This window comes from Anastrepha ludens, chromosome 6 (assembly GCF_028408465.1).
Source record: "Anastrepha ludens isolate Willacy chromosome 6, idAnaLude1.1, whole genome shotgun sequence".
NCBI classification, from domain to species: domain Eukaryota; kingdom Metazoa; phylum Arthropoda; class Insecta; order Diptera; family Tephritidae; genus Anastrepha; species Anastrepha ludens.
This window is the reverse complement of record NC_071502.1, coordinates 101510981-101530452: the sequence shown is the minus strand read 5'-3', so window position 1 is coordinate 101530452 and position 19472 is coordinate 101510981.

Sequence of the window (19472 nt, the reverse complement as noted above, 5' to 3'; positions counted from 1 at the left end):
TAATAGATGTCACCCTTCTGATTACACCAGATGCACAACATAATCTTTCAAGCATGAATATTTTTTTCGCTGCCAATGGTCCTGGTTCACCTGGCTCCAACATTTTCGACACTTAAGGTTATCATAATCAATTTTTCATCGCTAGTCACGATGCGATGCAGAAAACCTTTTCTTTTCTGCCGTTCAAGAAGCATCTCACACGTCACCAAACGTCTCTCGATATCCCTCCATTTCAATTGATGTGGCACACAGTTACCTGGCTTCTGGACCATTCCCATCGCGTGCAAACGTTTACCGACGGTTGATCTGTCAGCATCCAAATCTTAAGGCACATCATCAAGGGTTCGACATGCGTCTTCATCAAATAATTGTTGTAGTTGAGTATCTTCGGAATTTATCGGTGCCCCTTCGCGATCTTTATCACTCACGCTGAAATTGCCACTTTGGAAGCGTCGAAACCACTCTTTACAAGTTGTATTTAATGGAGCGTGATTACCCTAAAAATTTAGATCAATATACGACGCCTTTCAGCTCCAACGTAGACATTTTTGACGTCAGATAAAAAAGGATCTTTACGCTTCAAATGAATGTCAACTACTGAGATCGAGACCTCACATATACACCTTCAAATCACCAGTATATTACTAGAGCGAACTCAAGAATAGTACAGCAGTTACACCTCTTTTACGAGGGCGGAAACTTATTCCCATACCCAATATTTTATTGTGCTCTTTCGAGTAGAGTTTTGCATCAAACGTTATTTCAAAGTACTTTGTAGTGTTGCAGTCGGGAATTTGCGTGCCTGATATGTACATATGCACATACATATGTATATAGGAAGATATTGAATTTTTTTGTTGTTAAAATCTACATGGATTGATTTAGTGTCAACAAGTTGTAGGTATATGCCACTTCACAGTGCATTCAATGATTCTGTTGACAATCTCCTGGAGTTTACGAGTGGAGTGGACTGAGTTTCATCATCACCGCTTGCTAAAAGGCATGTAGCGTCAGCGAAGGTAGCCGTTATGCTATTATTAGGGACCAGAAGGTCAGATGTGAAAATCACATAAAGGAGAGGTTCAAGGATACTTCCTTGTGGAACCCCGACGTTTATTGGACTAAGGTTTGAATAAGCGCCATCGAGCTTGATTATTTGAAAAAAAAGTTAAGATGCCCGAAAATTCCTTTGGAAGCAAGATCTTTAACTTGCAAAATAGTCCGTCATGTCATACCCTACCAAAGGCACCCTACCGAAGGCCTGAGCAACAGCGAGAAATATGGAAGAGCGCACCTTCTTCTTTTCGATTACCTCGTTTATTACGCTTGCGCTTGTTGAGTGCTTTGATCGAAATCCGAACTGGTGAGTAAGAATAAGCAGTTAGTTTGTAATAAAAAGCTGTGATCGCTGCAGAATTATTCTTCCGAGTAACTTAGACATTATAGGTAGCAAGGAGATCGGACGGTATGATGACACTTCGTGAGGACTTTTGCCAGGTTTTGCTATCATTATGACTTCTGAAACTTTCCAATACGAAGGCACATAGTTTAGCTAATGCGTTTAGAAGTCTTATTAGCTTAATTAAAATTGTTTATGTAATTTTTTTTGAGTTCTTGCGGTGGTAAGAATAATATGGCGTTTATTTTCTAGATTTATGTACATATATTTAACATCATTAAATACCAATTTAAAATGGGCAAATGGGGCTGGTGACGCGAATACATAGCCTTACCCTCCCAAATGCCAACCTCAACTTCATATGGTACCTCCTGTTTAAAACGAACGAAGCTCTAACGTCCGATAATAGGTGGTATAACCTTAAAACCTAGCGCAGAGGGAAAGATGTAGCCACCCTGGCAACTGGACTCTTGTATGACAGCTGGCATATCGAGCACCAGAATCGGATGCGGTAGACTAATGACCTAACAATCTTAAAACAACCTGTTTACAGAAATCGCAAAGCTGCATCCCTTTGTTCCTCCTTGGAGCCATAGGAAATAGTAATAATAATTTCGCACGTATTCAGACACTCGCCCAATCAGTCGTTATTCAGACGGCAACGAAGTAACATAGTGGGGGTTGTGTTGATTTTTCTGTTGTCTGTCACATATTTTCACATATCATAACATCGATTATGACAGCAAATCATCTGATTCCTTTCAAACCGCTGATAGCCGGTTAACCCGCTGATGTTGGTCACACCTCCGCATTATATAAATCGTTATCCCTAAACAACTACTGGTCGAATGTTCGGATGTTTCTTCTGTCGGGCTGTCGGGCAATAAGTAAGATAATCGGCCTCCATGGGAACGAAAGAGTTTACAGCTCACAAACGTGCAGTTATTACGCGCCTGATAAGAGTATGATATGGTCTTACAGGAGAAAATGAAGAATCTAAACCTGCATATGATCATTATTTATATTTAAACACGATAGCTCCGGCGACCAGGGACTTCCGCCTGACGTGGACACCAATTGCCCGCGCTTGTAATAGTGCTCACATATTTCAAAAAGCTAGCTATGATTTCAGAATAAGGCTAAGGATAAGTGCTACTTCTAAGTTAACGAAATACTTATGTATCATATTTGAGCTTTGAAGTTCCGAAGCGCCTGTCTTTCATTTCGAAGTTAGGACTTTGAATCGCGCAAATGTCAATTACCAAAATACTTGAAGCGGCCTATTTCTCAAAAATGATCTCACTGCAACGAGTTTTGGTCAAATCCTCTGCTCCTCCGTCTGGTTGTGAGCGACAATAGCTTGTGAAAGAATATATCAGATAAAGTTTATGACAAAGCACTCATCTAACGCGTTATACGAGTAGTACTTATTTGTGCAGCGCGAATCGAATAAGTCAAACAGCCGAAAGTCTCACTGCTCGTTATTGTTTTTATTAAAGTACCTATTATTAAATTCTTCCCGCGAGCATGAAACGTGCAACCTGGTACTTTGAAGTTTTTTATTCGGAAGGGCGCGATTGCATTGCCAGCCGCTTTTGTCAAGATTCAGCCGCCGCAGACGACTGGGTAGGTGCCTGATTTTTTTTGCATTTTCTTAAAGTATATCTTCAAAACATTTTGTGAAATTTTGAAGTGAATCCGTCAAATACTTTATTCAACAATTAACAAAGGGTGCTCGATAGCAAAACTTTAAATGCATTTTTCTCAAAACTATGTTTTTTGAATTGGTGATCACTGTGACTTAAAACCCGCTTGGTAGATTTCAATAAATTGAAAAACATAAAAAACTCGTGCCTGACCGAAGGTTTTTTCAAAAATTTCGATTTTTTTTAAACAATTAATTGTCGGTTTTTTTCTCGAAAATCTGGAAAATATTTCCTGGAGCCGCCATATTGTTAACTTTGAAAAAAAAACTTCGTCAGGCACAAGATAATCTATTAATAAAACTTCTCTTGTCCGATTGATATTAGATGAATCTCCAAGGACTTGTGATGATCACCGCAAGGAACTTCTGGAGAAACGGGCTTCACACAAACAGCGATAACTTTTACAATTATTAATTTTTTTTTTTAATTTTGTTAAAGTCAAGTCGAAACATTATGTATTAATGCTATGTTTTTATATTTGTAAAATAAAGCAATTGAAAATCATCATTTTTTCGGGACTCTGACTACCCCTAAAGTAAATGTTCAGCCAGAAAATTATTTAGACGTTAGGTTAACCAGATAAGAAAGATATGAAAATAAATTTAAATAAAACAGCAGCTGTGTGAGACATGAAATTGATTCAGGCTTTATTTATTAGCTACATTCATACCATTATGTATAAAATAAAACATAATTCAAATGGCCGACTCGACTTCGCTGACAGTGTTTCAATGAGTCCATTCAATTTTCGATGACTCGGTTCAATTTGTGAGGCGTTTTTCCTAAAATAGCCTATTAAATGTTCATCTCGAGCTCGTCTAAATTGGTTGGCCTAACAGAATAGACTACAAACCTGGCATAGCTTCAAAGAAAATATTCGAGAGGTGTCAAGTTGCATAATTGTGACTGTTAATTGATTAACGCTCGTCGTGAGATGACCCAGTTTTCAGATTTCCCTTTCACAACATCGAACATTGTATCGCTTGAATAGCGGGTTGCGCCTTCTTGTTAAAATTGTAGCTTGGATAAATCGATGTTGTCCAACTCTGGCCACTTGTCGGTCAACACTGAGGACCATTGACTATAACAGTGTCTCCTTCTTCATTTCCAAAGAAATAATGTTTGATGATGCCGCCAAGTCATACACCGCACTAAATAGTCCATCTTTGTGGATGCATTGATGCTTGTTCGAACACGTGTGGATCCTGCTCGCCCTGATAACGGTAATTTTGATTGTTGATTTAGCCGCTAAGCTAAAAATAGGACTCGTTTTTTTGTAGAAAATTTGTGTTTTCGCATTTACAACTGAGTCGCAATTTAGAAAATATTTTTAAATAAATTCCACTCATCTCCTAACCTTATGGAATATTTCGGCAGCTGGATATGATTGGTAAATTTAACAACTGCTGAAACATAAAAATTGGAAAAACTATCATTGCTTTCTGATCACCTTAGAGGTAGTAACGGCTTCGACTGACTTTTTTCCAAAACTCAAATTACCACTTCGAGGCACACGTTTTCAGTCAATAGACGACTTAAAAGGAACTCGCGACAAGAACTAAAAATTCAATGATTTGCTGAAAGAGAATACAATTAATACGAAACAAAGCAAATTCTTTGATACAATTTCATTCGAACTTTATTGTAACACTTTTTGGTAGACAACGTTTTTGGTTTTTCCATCTTTCGCGTAAATGAATAATGACGATGGTTTGCCTACTTGTGAGCAAGCTACATACAATTGTTCATGAGAAAAAATTGAGTATTCTAAATTAATACCGCACATTTGTAGAGACTGTGCTTGCACCTTATTAATTGTCATAGCGAAGGCAAGGCGAATAGGGAACTACAAACGTTTGAAATCGAATGGTAAATGCGTCTGAATCAGTGGAATTCTGGGTATCAAAAAGTCTTCTCCTTTGTACTTCCCTTTCAAAATTGTTGCTTCGATAATGTTACCCATTAGCTTCTTCACAGCGTGTCTGGTACCGTTGCAAAGTCGTGGCACATTAATGTTGCGCAGCATAATAATCGGTGCTCCAATTTTTAATCGTAAATTATAAGGTGGTAGACCTGGCAAATCGAGTGATTTTAAGAATTCAGTTGGATAATTTACGACATCATCTTGATCAGTAATAGTGTCCATTGACTTATACGCAACTATGTCACCAGGTATTTGATCTAAAATAGCTGAATTTATATCATTGACGTCCTTATTTTCCCCAGTTAAAATTGCTCTTTCGCTGAGTCAATCATGGTTTTTGTAATGTTGAACTATGTTTGGAAATACACTCTGTGTCAATGCCTCTTTAGACTGTGCAAAAGTGCAGAAATTGTTAGGCAATGTTATCATTCCTGTTGTTTTTGAAAAAAGGGTTTTTTTTTTGGTTAAAAAGTGTTTTTTTAAGTTTTGAAAAACACTTCGCTCTAACAAATTTCTTCTCAGTTAATTTCTGAAATGTAAATATTTTGAAAAAACTATTTTTTTTTTAATTTAACGTTTTTGAGAAAATTTTGTTCTTGAAAAAATTTCATACTTTTGTAAAAGTTTAAATTGATTTGTTAAAAAAGAATTTTTTCCGCTTTGAAAAACACCCCCTCGAAAAAATGTATTCTCTATTAATAGTGGAATATGAAATGCTTTGAAAACACCATTTTTTTTTAATTTTGTTTGGTTTTCAGAAAATTTTGTTTTGTAAAAATTGCATACCCTTGAAAAAGTTTTATTTTATTTTATTTGTTTAAAATTTTTGAATTTTTTTTTTTGTAATTTTAGAAAAACACCTCTTCGAAGAAATTTCTTTTATCTTTTTGAGGAAAATTTGGTTTTGAAAAAATTTCATGCTTTCGAAATTTTTTAATTTTACTTTATTTCTTCAAAATTTTTAAAAACAATTTTTTTTATAATTTTTGAAAAACACCCCTTTGAAAAAATGTTGTCTATGAGTCATAGTGCTATTCCATTAACTTTTAGGATTATAGTCAAATACTTACAAATATCTACGCTTTCACAAATAGCAACAATAAACAAATTTCCTCAAAACCAAAAAATTTACTTTTTTTCTAAAAAAATACTAAACAAACAACGTACAAATTTAGAATTTTGTGTTCACTTGTGTTCACGAAAAAACAGTATTGTTGCAAAAAATCAAAACAAAACTAAATTATTTTTTTGTGTTCATTTGGTCCATATGTTCCATAAAAAGTTGATATGGTAAATAATATGCAGGGTCTGATACACGCAAATTTTCATTGACCATTATAGTGACAAAATTATCGATCACCAATTCCAACAGGATTTCAAAATCAGAGTTGGAAAAAATGACAAATAAACAAAATAAATCTAAAAATTCAAATTCTAACTTTATCTTGTGTATGTTCTTATACCTTTGAATTTTCCCAATGAAACACCATTAATTTAAAATTTTCCAAGAATTTTTTTTATCATTTATCATTTTTATCATCAATTGAATTGAAACATTATTTTCATTCGAAGCATTTGAAATTTCTGTATTCGACTCTTTAATTACAACACGACACAAATCGTTTCACAATAACGAAAAATTCAAAAAAAGTTGTACACATAAAATGAATGTCGATTCGAAACTTACTATAATCTAAGAATCGAGCAAGTTTTGTTTTGTACAATATTTTGATTTTTTCTTTTTTTATATGAAAAAAATATTTAAAAAAATTTTTTTTTTTGCTAAAAACCTTCCCCTAGTGGATCCCTATAATATGAAAAAAAGAACGAATAAAATTGGCCTCGTTTCGGCCCAAAAAATTGCGTACAAACGAACATCATTTCATTATTATATGTATAGATTATTCGTTGGCGTACAAAAGTTTACGTTGGCAAACATGTAATACATTATTTCGGAAGTGGCCAGCTTTCAAGCTATTAAAGCATAATAAATATTTATTGTTTTATTAATCTATCCACGGTACTTTTTTGATAGAAAGTATAACTGTATACCCCTCTATTTGTAGGATGATATCTAAGCCCCAAATCGAAGTAGAAGCTCGGCCAAATACTCAAAAAGTTTCAGGCTAATATCAAGTACAAGTCCTCCCCAACGCGGTTTACTAAAATATTCTCATATACATATTTACAAGGCGGTTACACTCGTTTTTGGATCTTTGGCCGAGCTCCTTCTCCTATTTGTGGCGTGCCTCTTGACGTTGTTCCACAAATGGAGGACCTACAGTTTTACGCCGCTTCCGAATAGCAGACATTTTTTTATGTTGAGCCTTTTCATGGCAGAAATACACTCGGAGTTTTGCCATTGCTTGCCGAGGAGCGGGAGCTGTTAGAAAAATCCTTTTCTATCAATTGATGTTTAATGCCTGGGGTTTCGAACCAATGCACTTTCGAAAGGTAATCACTCGCCAACCCATTTAACTACGGTGGCCGATATCAGCGAATAACTCACTGATATTTTTCCAATAATAAACAATAAAGAAATGCACATTATTTAAAAAAGAATCCCATCCATTTTCCGCGCTTCGTACTTCATTTACAAATTCGTTGTCGTTTCACTAATTTTAATTAAGTTAGAAATAAGGTTCTGACAATTAAGCTACTTATCCGAGTTCATATAAATTTTACACATAAATTCGCACATCAATCTCGGTGTGTTTTTATGCGCACGGCATAGTAAAAACGTAGGCCATGGAAAGTAGGAAGTAAGCCGCAAGCAGAAGACGATGACTTGGAGGCGTAGATCGAAGAAGAAAGCGCATTTAACTGCTCAGCAGGCACAATTACGTTGTTTCAATAAGTATTGCTGCAGAATTTCAAATACTTTAATGCATTGAGCGATGCTGGAAATCGATGCAACCAACCAAACATCAACACAATAACAGCAACAACAACTACAGCAGCAGTAGCAGCAACAACTCACAATCGATCGACTCGCTCAACAACACAACGGTACGGAACACCGTTGCGAAAAAACGCGCAGAATACTAACACCGTTTTCAATGTTGCATTTCATTTGTAAAATATGTCTGATATGTTTGTATGTATATATAATACACATGTATGTATGTATGCGTATATATTCTGCGATTGTGGATGTGCATACATATGTGTTTGCTTGTGGCCCTAACAGTAGCGCATGCAACAAATTAGAACAGAATTATCCCACGCATCTTGGATAAAAATGTCCGTCCGCTGGCGGCCAGGCGGCCAAGCGGCCGAGCTAGTGAAGAGTGGACGAGCACAGACGAGCAGACGAGTTGAGCGAGTCAGCGATGGATCGTTGATAGGCGTTCGTCATTCAGTCAGCTCCGTCTGCTAGTCAACTAGTCAGTCAGGCAGATGAGCTGGCAGCCAAGTACGATCAATGCTCAGCGTTCGACGCATTGGGGACATCATAAGATCAAAAACAATGCAATCAACAGGAGTACGACTACTTCCACTTGCAGGCAACGGCAGCAGCAGCAGCAACAGCAGCACAAAAAGACCGGTAGTTGTGCTGAACAGTAGTAATGTTGCTGGAGCAAAGCGGTCGCGGTGATAGCAGAAGTAGCGACGAGACGCGACGTCTATCTGTTTGTTGCAGATTCTACTTAATATTTGATGTTGAGGTGGTGAATACCTCCTCCTCTCGTCATACTCATGCGCAACCAACCGCCTGCGTCCCGCCTCAGCCGCATACGTACGCAGCTGCATATATGTATGTATACATCGTCACAGTAAGATTGTCCTCAACGTCTACCTCCGTCAGGCACTTCAATTGTTGTTGGCGCGTACGCAAACGCGTCCGTCCGCAAATATCCACACACATGCACATGCACACACACGCACATGCATATGCTTGAAATCGTACATCATCGATTGAACTGTACGCGGATGTTGCGAATGGCATAAAATGTCAAGAAAAAGTCAAGTAGAAAACGGTAACTTTTTTCACATTGTCCATTGGTCACATTGGCGAAGATGTCTTTGGCATTGTTGTCTTTCCTGGATTCTCCGATGCTGTTGCTGTTGCTGTTTTGCAGAAGCTACTGTTTGTGATTTTCAATGCTGCAATTCTAGCTGCAGAAGAGGAAGAAGATGGTGATGCGGACGGGACAACGCATACCAAGCCATGCCATGCCGTAGTGCGGTCATCACAATGCGTAGCAAACGACACCAAAACAAAAACAAACAAACCAAAGAAAACAACAAATAATAAGAAAAATTAAATAAATATAACTAAAACAAAAGAAAACTGATAGTAGTAACAAATAAACTCAACAACAATGTACCAAATCAAAGCATTTTGCAGCTGAACAACTGCACAAGTAAAGTCGGTGTTTGAGGTGAGCCTGAAAATGCGTTGCGTTGCGCTGCTTTGCGCCACCGTTCTTCCTTGTCCGTTTGCAATTTGAAGGCACAGCCACAAGCAGTGGCATATGGAATGTTTGGATCGGTCAATAACGTCGATATTGATATACATACATACGTATGCGTGTATGTGCATACTCGTATGTATATATCGCAAATTATAGACCTATGTATGTATGTATGTATTGTATGTATATGTACGTCAGCGGTGTATGAAAAACATACATATAAATGATGTCGATGTGTATAAGTGTATTGAAATAATTTAAAAATTCGAGCAATATTCCCAATCGGGGCAGCTCACCGCGAAGACCGTAAACAATGGGACTTTCCATTCCTTTCGTTTTGTTTTTTTGTCTTAATTTGTTTTTCTTTTTGTGTACATTTTTTGTGTGTAAACCTACTTCCATAATTTTAAAGTGGCGCTAAGAATATAATTATGACATGTGCGACCGCATACATATATACATGTATGTATATACATATGCAGAGATATAAATGTGCAATTAAAAAGAATTCTCTTGAATGTCCACAGATGAGAGCACTTGGAAGAATGTAATGATTTATTTTCTTTTCGAAATCCTTTAGCAATCACTGGCTGGCCGATTGGAGTGAAGTATGTGTGAAAAATTTAAATTTTTCGCAAATTAAACAAGTAAGTGCTTCACATACATATGTTGCTCGCCTGGAAGTATGCAATTCCAAACAGCCAGTTTTCTATGTATTTGCCTAATGTTTCATTTGCCTGGCACACGTCTGCAACCGACTTTTGAAAAATATCTTGAAGGCGTACACTGATCAAGGCATGCTCCACAAACCGGGTGTAAGCCTTCTCTGCACGATATATGAGGGAAATAAGTTGTTGCTAAGCAATTTAAAAGTAGTGAGTTCAAGAATTTTTACTTCCCATATTTTTACTTTTCATGAAAGTGAAGTGTTTAGTGTGCACATGGCAGCGTCTATTCAAAACTGAAAAATGTTCTGCCATGTTCTATATTCGGAACCAACCGAGTTTTAATTTTAAATACTAAAACTTATTAGAATAAAAACATAGGAAAAATCGGGAAAACTTTAGTATAATGTATATCGCTTTGAAAAAAAGGTTAAAACGGGGGGATAGAGGGGTATATATATCCCCATCTTAAAACTGAAAACCGAACCTGCCGGAGGCTTATAGTTTTTAAGTAATTTAATGTTAAAGTTCTTTAATTTAGGGAAAAGTTGGTGTTGCCATACACCTGAAATAAAAACGAAGTTCGTATGTTATGCAGGGATGTTCAGTGGAAGGTTCATTGTAAAACTGCAGTATTTTTTGCTGTAATTTTAAGTTGAGAAATGTTTTTGAAAATAAAAACATACAACTCATTTAAACTTAAAAACAATGATATTAAGCGAGCCACAAAAAATAATAAAGTAATTAAAATTAAATTAAATTAATTAACACAGTATTTTTGCGTAGAACTCCTTATCGCATGGGCGGCCTTCGGCCGCGCTTCAAAAAAATAACCCTCATCAGCCTAACTCCGGCAACGCAATCCACAGTATTTTTGCGTAGAACTCCTTTCCGTGAAAACATCATATGCGTGTATGTATAAGTACAAATACGCGTGTGATTGTATATTTGGTGAATTTTAGTGAAGTTCCAAAGGGCATTTTGAAGGCAAATAATTATGAAATTATTATTTCCTGAATAATTCGGAGTTATAAAGAGTGTTCCTTAACACCTCACTAATATCTCCACCAAGTCTCATTCATAAAGACATACTAGTTTGCCAAAAATTCCCCAATATACATTATTCTAAATTCCAGCCAAAGGACATCTTGAAGATTTACTTCGTAACCAGTATTTTGACTCAAAAATAGATTTATTCAAAATAATAACACCGACTATATGAAATTTAATTCCGTACAATGAGTCGTCGCTCAGTCTTGTTGACACATTTCAAAATCAAACTAATTTGCGTGCCGTGACATACCAGGTGATGGAACGATTAGCTGTATGAGCTTTACGACGGCATAGACATAATGTAGCGAAAAAGATCGAGCGGCTATGTTGGCTGAGCCATGTCGTCCGAATGAATACAAACGCTCCGACTTTGAAAGTATTCGATGCGATACCAGCTGGTTGTAGTAGAGGAAAAAGAAGGTCTCTTCTGCGTTGGAAATATCAGGTGTGGAAGGTCTTGTCTTCACTTAGTGCTTCCAACTAGCGCCGGTTAGCATGAGAAAGAAACGACTGGCGCACTTTGTTAAACTCGTCGAAATTCGCGTAAGTGGTTATCGCACCAATCAAGAAATAGACATACCATATTAAAATTTTACGGACAAAGTAATGGCGGGATATACTTTAGCTCACACCTAACGAAAATGTCAGGTCACAACAGCTGCGGCAGGTCACACTAACGACAGATTAAAAATCAACTGAACACACTAGTTGCCGTAGATTTCATACTGTTTTCTTTTCATTCGAGTCCTTTCATCACCAGCGAAAACAAATTTCCCTCTGCTGCTTTGATTCTTCTCATCTCAGTCCTCCTCTCAAAGATGAGGGTGAAGATACTCAATGCTCATGTGGAAACTAAGTGCAGTTTTCATAACATAGTCCCCGATTGGCTGTATTAAAACTAAGCTGACGAAATATTGTAGGGGTTTTTGTTAAACAAATCGTGCTGTTTACTCAATAAAGTTGGTAATCAACCCAGCAGGTGTTCAACGGTCTCCTGCTTACTTTTAAATTTATATTTTGTGCTTTATAATGAAAACACATTCAAACAATAATGAAAATGGATTTATTATTTCTCAAGATACTCTCCTTTTAAGTCAATAAACTTCAGCACTCGCTTGAACCAATTTTCAAAGCACTTTTTCCACTGAGAATTGGATACCTCCAAAACGAGCTACTATTTAAAAGTTTCAACATGTTAGCCTCGCATTGAATCTTTGCTGTTCGGGGACAAAAAGAAATCATTAGCTGCCACATCAGGGCTGCCATTAATTCGATTTTTTGAGTACTTAAAAACTCTTTTGTATGAGCCGATACGTGTGAGCTTACGTTGTCTTGCTGAAGAGTGATTCATCCTCGGTAGTTGGTTTTCTTTAGTTCTCCAAAAATTCTGGCAAACAAATGGATGTATACCACCCAGAATTGACTGTTTTAAATTTTTCTTTAAACTCTCATACTGTCAATCGCTAGTTTTTCCGGCTTATATACATACTCCAGGATCCGTCATCTGTTACGATTGAACCAACGAAACAGAAATTCTTCAATATTTCTTTACAGAATTATGTGGTATTCAACGAGAACAAATATTGAAATGTATGCCGGTCCCACTAATGACCAAGGATGCCTTTATCTCGCGAAATGCCAAATGTCGATCTTGCGTTATCAGTTGACGTGCAGCATTGATTGTTTCTGGCATAACTTTGTTGGACGGCCTTCACGGAATTCATATTGCAAAGATCGACGGCCAGGCTAGACCAGCGTTCCGCAGTGGTGCACTCTTGTCTCAATAAACCACGTCGTAATCGTAATAAATCATAGCACGAAAATATTCATTTTCATTTATTCCATCCTGTGGGCAAGACGAATTTTTCAACTCACTGAAAAAAGAACAAATAAAGCTTGTAACTGAAAATGCTATACATATAAGTTTATGCTACAAAATACCAACCATTTCGATAAAAATATGGAATTATAGTTCATCAGAAGTCCTGTTGCGAAGGCACAAAATATAAAAGGCCAGCACCCAGTAAGGATAGTAACAGATTGGATGTGCTCTTGAAGTTATGTACATTCAGACCATATGAGTTTATTAATTCTGTAACGTGGCATATTACAACATCTATTATCACCGGATTACTGAAGATTTTGTGAGGTAAATGCTCTTATTTAGCAATTATATTGCGGCTGGCATCCAATCCGCAATGAAGGTCAACAAGGAACTCTCTTGAACTGGGAAACTGAGCATCTACTCGGCGTTTTGAGAATTACTTCACATTCTCCCATCTTTGCCTTAGCTAAGTGGCTTCAGAGCCGTACAAGCGCTCTAAAGAAATAATTTAAAAAAAAATAATGTAAACAATTACTGTTTTATTCGCCTTGTCATAAAACTAATAAATGATTAGCTACCTACATAGGTACATACATATGTACATATTTGCTACTAATTGCTGGTTATTGTCCATTACTAACGAAGTACAAATACTCTCTAATACCATTTAATTAAAGGACACTTTCCATTGCACGCTCTGTAGACCCATAATTAATTTCCTTGCAACAAAAAAAGAAAAACAGAAAACAAAATCATGTATTCATAATAAAAGCTCATTTACCAAAGTGTTCTCACAATACAAAGATGCTCGTACAATTATTCTTTTTAGCGGTCCTGCAGCCGCCTCGCTTGTTTTTATCGATTACTCAACCGATCGATTATTTAAAATGCATGTGGCGCAATCCTGTTTTATCGCTACTTTATTTATTTATTTTTTTCTTTAATTTTTTTTTTGCTGTAGGTTTTATTTAATGCAGTTTGCAACTTGTTTTCTTTTGTTTTTCTGATTTTATTTCGTTTTGTTGTTGTTTTTATTTTATTTTATATGCTACTCTTTGCTTTCCTTAGGCGCGTATTTTTTCTTATTATTGCATCTGAATCTTGATGTACGTCTTGAATTCTGTTTCCCAAACGAACTGATTATGCCATTCAGCGCACGTACCTCGGCAAGGCATCCCAATCAGTTGGAGGTACAATAAGGCACATTATTCCTACTTGCGACAAACAAACAAACAAACAAACAAACAGACAGACAGACCAATATAAGTACTAAGAATATTCACAGGCTTACACACATACTCCTATCATTCCAATATTCAATGTATGTTATTTTTCTTGTTATTGTTAGTGCTTAGTAGCTTCATCGCGTGGTGTCTCGTCATCGTTGCTTTCGTCATCATTATCTCTCGGTCCAGCAAACAAACGCAAAATGAAAAACTGAACTATTTCAATCAATATGGACTTCGAAAAACATTTGTGTGTGTGAGCACACAACTCCTATCGAGTCTGTTGTTAAGAAAGTGTGTGCCTGTGTGTGCGAGTATGAGGACACTGCACTGGCCGTTTTGTGTGTATGCGTGTGCAAATGCACGTACACTCAAAAATTTAGGTTAATATCAACGATAAAATATTTTCGCACAAAACGAATGTTGTTGCAGCAGTTGAGTGCTGCAATGCTGCTGAGAATGCAGAATGCAGGGTGGATGTATTAAAGCTGTTAAAATATTTGTTTGATGGCATCTTTAAGATGTTGTAAACTATTTTTTAAGCGAAAATCGAGTAAATTTGAAATAATAACTAGAAGTTTAATTACTGCTTCGCTTTTGCTTTTGTGAGTTGGCGTGATTTTAATGCCTCATGGAATGCTTTGAAATAAAAAAAATCAAAATAAAAAAAAAATATAAACGATAAACACAAAGTGGGAAAAATATAATAAAATAAAATTAAATTGAAAAAAAAATAAAATGAGGTGATTTAAAAATAGAATGAAATTGAATTAAATTAACTGAAATGAATTTAAATAAAATTTAATTAAATACGATAAAATAAACTAAAAAGAAATAAAATAAAGTGAAATTAAATTAAATAAAGATAAATAAAATGAAATAAAGTGAAAACAAGAAAAATAAAATATAATAAAATGAACTAAAATTAAATAAAAAACAGCATGAAAAAATAAAGCAAAAAAGATAAAATAATTAAAAAAAAAATACGGAGCCAAAATGTTGAAGATTATCCGATTTAGTTTAAATATATTACAATTAAATTATATAAAATAAACTGAAAATAAATAAATTAAAAACAAGAAAAATAAAATATAATAAAATGAAAAATATAAAATAAAGTAAAAAATATAAAATAAATAAAATTAAAAAAAAATAGGGAGTAAAAATGTTGAAGGTTATCCGATTTAGATCAAATACGAGTATGCGACGTTTTGTTGTTGGTATTTTTAGATACCTTCGCTTTATTTTGAACGAAGTTTCATAATAGCACATTGAAAAACGCGTCTCTTGTGGTAAAAAAAAACTTGGCCTTGTGCCATCAAAAATTTTCACAAATAACTGGAAGGATGACAACACTAGTTTACAAATTACAAATGTTTTTTTTTACCCAATAATCGGGCCAATCAATTCCGATGTAAAATTCGTGGCTGAGTTCGAAAATTTGTATTATATGTATTAATAATTATTATTAATTTTATATCAATAATTTTACTAATATTAATAATGAATTTGTATGAATAATTTTTTCTATCATGTAGGTTTCGAGATATCGCCAAATAACGGTTTTGGACTTAAGATATTAAGGTAGATAATAAATATTTCTAATTTCTGAAGTTTTTTCTGAAAAATGCATTAACTGTAAACGATAATTAAATTTGACTATCCATTGTTTATACTTCACTTTTCATTAAAAATAAATGTTTTTACCACATTTACAAAGTTAAAATTTTTTTTTTTTTGAAATCTGCAAATTTTCGATTTACATACACTGTAAAGAATACTATATATATGTATGTACGCTTGGTGTCAGGTCTAAACTATATGGCGATATGCGATACAACCACTCATCCTGGCCGCATCTTTCCGATTTCCGATGCTTCAATCAAGTCAATTGCTGAGTGGAGAGGTCCGTGTTGTGACCCAATCTGCTATGGTGAAAAACAAAGTTGTACAAGCAAGTTCGGCTGCCACGTCTCCAGGTATTCAGTAGCCGAATTCTACCGATTATTTCATACGCATTCACACACTCGTCCAATCAGTCGTTGTTTAGACGGCAACGAAGCAAAATGAACGAAGACTGTGTTGACAATCTCAGCTTTTTCGTAAACAAACCGCCGTCACATCCCCTGTTACGTCAGCCCATCAGGTGATTCTTTCACCGGTCGCAGTCTCATTGGCCAGACCTCTGGCCTCTGGTGTTTATCATGCCCACGAACTTCACCGAACTTTCACCACGATCCTTTTCGGCTGTTGTTCGAACTTTTTCCTGAGACCATCCTTACACAAACGTTTTCAAATACTTTTATTTTGCCTTACCTTTGAACTCACTACTGCATAGGGTGCTTAAACAGCGCAACGTTTATGGCTGCCTGCTGCGACTATTCTACTTGGTTTCAGTAATTCTAAAGAATGTATCGAATTTGCTTTTCTTGTAACCGCTTTAGTTCACAACACTCACATCTTGAAGGCGCTTAAACCAGTCCAAAACACGGGTACACGAGAAACATTTATACTTATTTTAATAAATTACAAATTTTAATAAGTGGCAATTTTTCCGGCAAAATACAAAAACACCTCTAATGGGAATTAAGGCAGGAATTATTTGCAGAATCTAGAGGCACTTTATTCGAAAGAGAAAGCTTGCCGTTAATTATATAGCTGGCGGTCGCTAACGTCTGGTGGTGCTTTGTACTTTTTCTATACAGTCTCAGCCGAGTCATTTAATCGATATACCTCGCATATGAGGTTAAAGGGCAAATTTTCGTTAAAATAATATATCAGCGCAGAAATTTAGAGCCGTAAACTGGTATACATTTTTGTGTGGGCAAAAATGCAGGAATTTTTTTTTTTTTTGTAATTTTCATTCGTGCAAAGAATTGCTTTTCGCCTTGAATTTAAAAGAACTCCCAAAAGAGAGTTAAAATCTTTACTGCAAAAGAGGAACTATTTCTGTGGACTTAGTTGAGGAGCACAGAAACAGCTTTACGGTGGCTCGTTGCACCGAAATGTGGACAACGAAAAAATGTCAACTTATCGAACCAAGGGTGATTGATTACCAGATTTGGTCATCTGAAATTAAATTGTGAGAGAAAATTCGGCTGCCACGTCATCGAGGGCGCGGCAGCAGAACTCTTCCCACTTATTTCAAACGTATTCGTTGTTTAGACGGCAACAAAGTGGCTGCGTTTTTTTTTTCTTATATCACCACCACATTCTCACTTTTTTCGTAAACAAACCGTTGTCATAAACTCACTTATGTCAGCAAATCATTTGATTCCTTGAAGTTCGCAGGGAGTCGATTAACGATCTGATATTGGTCACACCTTCTTATTTCCAACATGTGTTCAAACAACTGCTCCGACTTCAAAAAAAAACCATAGATGGTGCTGTTGAGGTGGGCAATATAAACGGTGCCTGACAGCAGGCGAAAACATGAAAATGTTTTAAGGAGTTAGGGGTAGTCAGAATTTTCAAAAAATTTGATTTTTTTTGCATTTTCTTAATGTATAATATCTTAAAAATATAGTGTAAAAATTTGAAGTGCATCCGACAAATACTTTTCGAGTTATTCAACAATTAACAAAGGGCGCGCTCGGGCGCCCCGGAGCGTTCGTATGCTGAAAAAATGGATGCTGCACGTATGAAAGTGGCAGATAAGCGCGCTAACGATACCACTCGAGAAGGTAGAATGCTACACAGGCAACAGCAAATCGATATTTTTGAAGCTGCTATGCCGGCTGAAGAACTATTTTATAGCCCAGGTATAATTCGTATAACTCTACATAAATCTGTAACAAAATTTTAATGCGTTTTTCTCAAAACTATGTTTTTTGAACTGGTGATCACTATAACTTAAAAACCGCTTGGTAGATTTCAATAAAATTTATACTGCTTTTGAAAAAACATTAAAAACTCGTGCCTGATCGAAGGATTTTTTTTTCAAAAATTTCGATTTTTATAAACAATTAATTTTCGTTTTTTTTTCTCGAAAATCTGAAAATATTTCCTGAGGCCGCCATATTTTTAATTTAAAAAAAAGCTTCAATAAGGCACAGGATTATCTATTAATAAAACTAATTTCTCTTGTCCGATTGATTTTAGATGAATCTCCAAGGACTTGTGATCACCGCGCAAGAGACTTCTGCAGCAACGGGCTCTACACAAACAGTGATGACTTTTACAATTATAAATTTGTTTTTTTTTTTTTTAATTTTGCTTAAGGGGTTATACGCAGTTATGACTTTCAAAAAAATCGATTTTTTATTGCATTTTTGTAATGTACATATATTCAAAAGTATACGCACGAAATTTGAAGTAGATCCAAGCAATACTTTCGGAGTTATACCTAAATATGTAGAGATGCCTCGGCACGTTTTAAGGTAGGTATTGAAACTTTAAACGTGTTTTTTTCAAAACGGCATTTTTCAAGTCGGTGTACACGATATCTCGAAAACGGTTTGTATGATCGGTCAACCGTTTTAACTCAATCTTTAAAGATACATTTTCTAGTAATTAATCGTTCCTTTTGTAAATCTGATACTTATTTTCCATTTTATAATCAATTTACGGCCAAATTTTAACGTAAAAATCGAAATCATTTCTTTTAAAAGCTGCCATTTTGTGAAAATTCACTATTTTGATTAGCCGAACGATTAATTACTAGATAATCTAATATATTAACAAAATTTGTTTGGTTTTTTGATTTCAGATAATCCAATCCTGAGTTACGATGTACACCGTAAATCGTCTTTTTTTAAAGGAGGTTCCAGAAATCGCCTGCAGCGCGCTCTATAATCAACATTTTCATAAATAAAAAATTTTGTTACGTTCTTGAAGGATGCTTTTATAACCCCCAAAAATTTTCAAATTAAAATATTCTGAAGTTTCTTCAGGATAAATCCTTGACAACCCGTCTTTTATTTGCTTCATAACTGCGTATAACCCCTTAAGTCAAGTCGAAACATGATGTATTAATGCTATGTTTTTATTTTTGTAAAATCAAGCATTTGACTAGCAAAAACACATTATTGGGAATCATAATTTTTTCGAGCCTCTGGCCCCTTAAAAGGTAGTAAAATTTTAACTGGAGGTTAAAGAAGGGCCCTAATGTTAAACCAGTGGATTTAAAAAAGCTAATCCGCTAACTTTTGCTAAAGCAGCTGGGGTTCTACTCTTCCGTAGATGTACTTTCAGAAAATGGCAAGGTTGTCTCCACAATTTTGCGCAGTGTAATCGGACATTTTTTAGGGCCAGTGG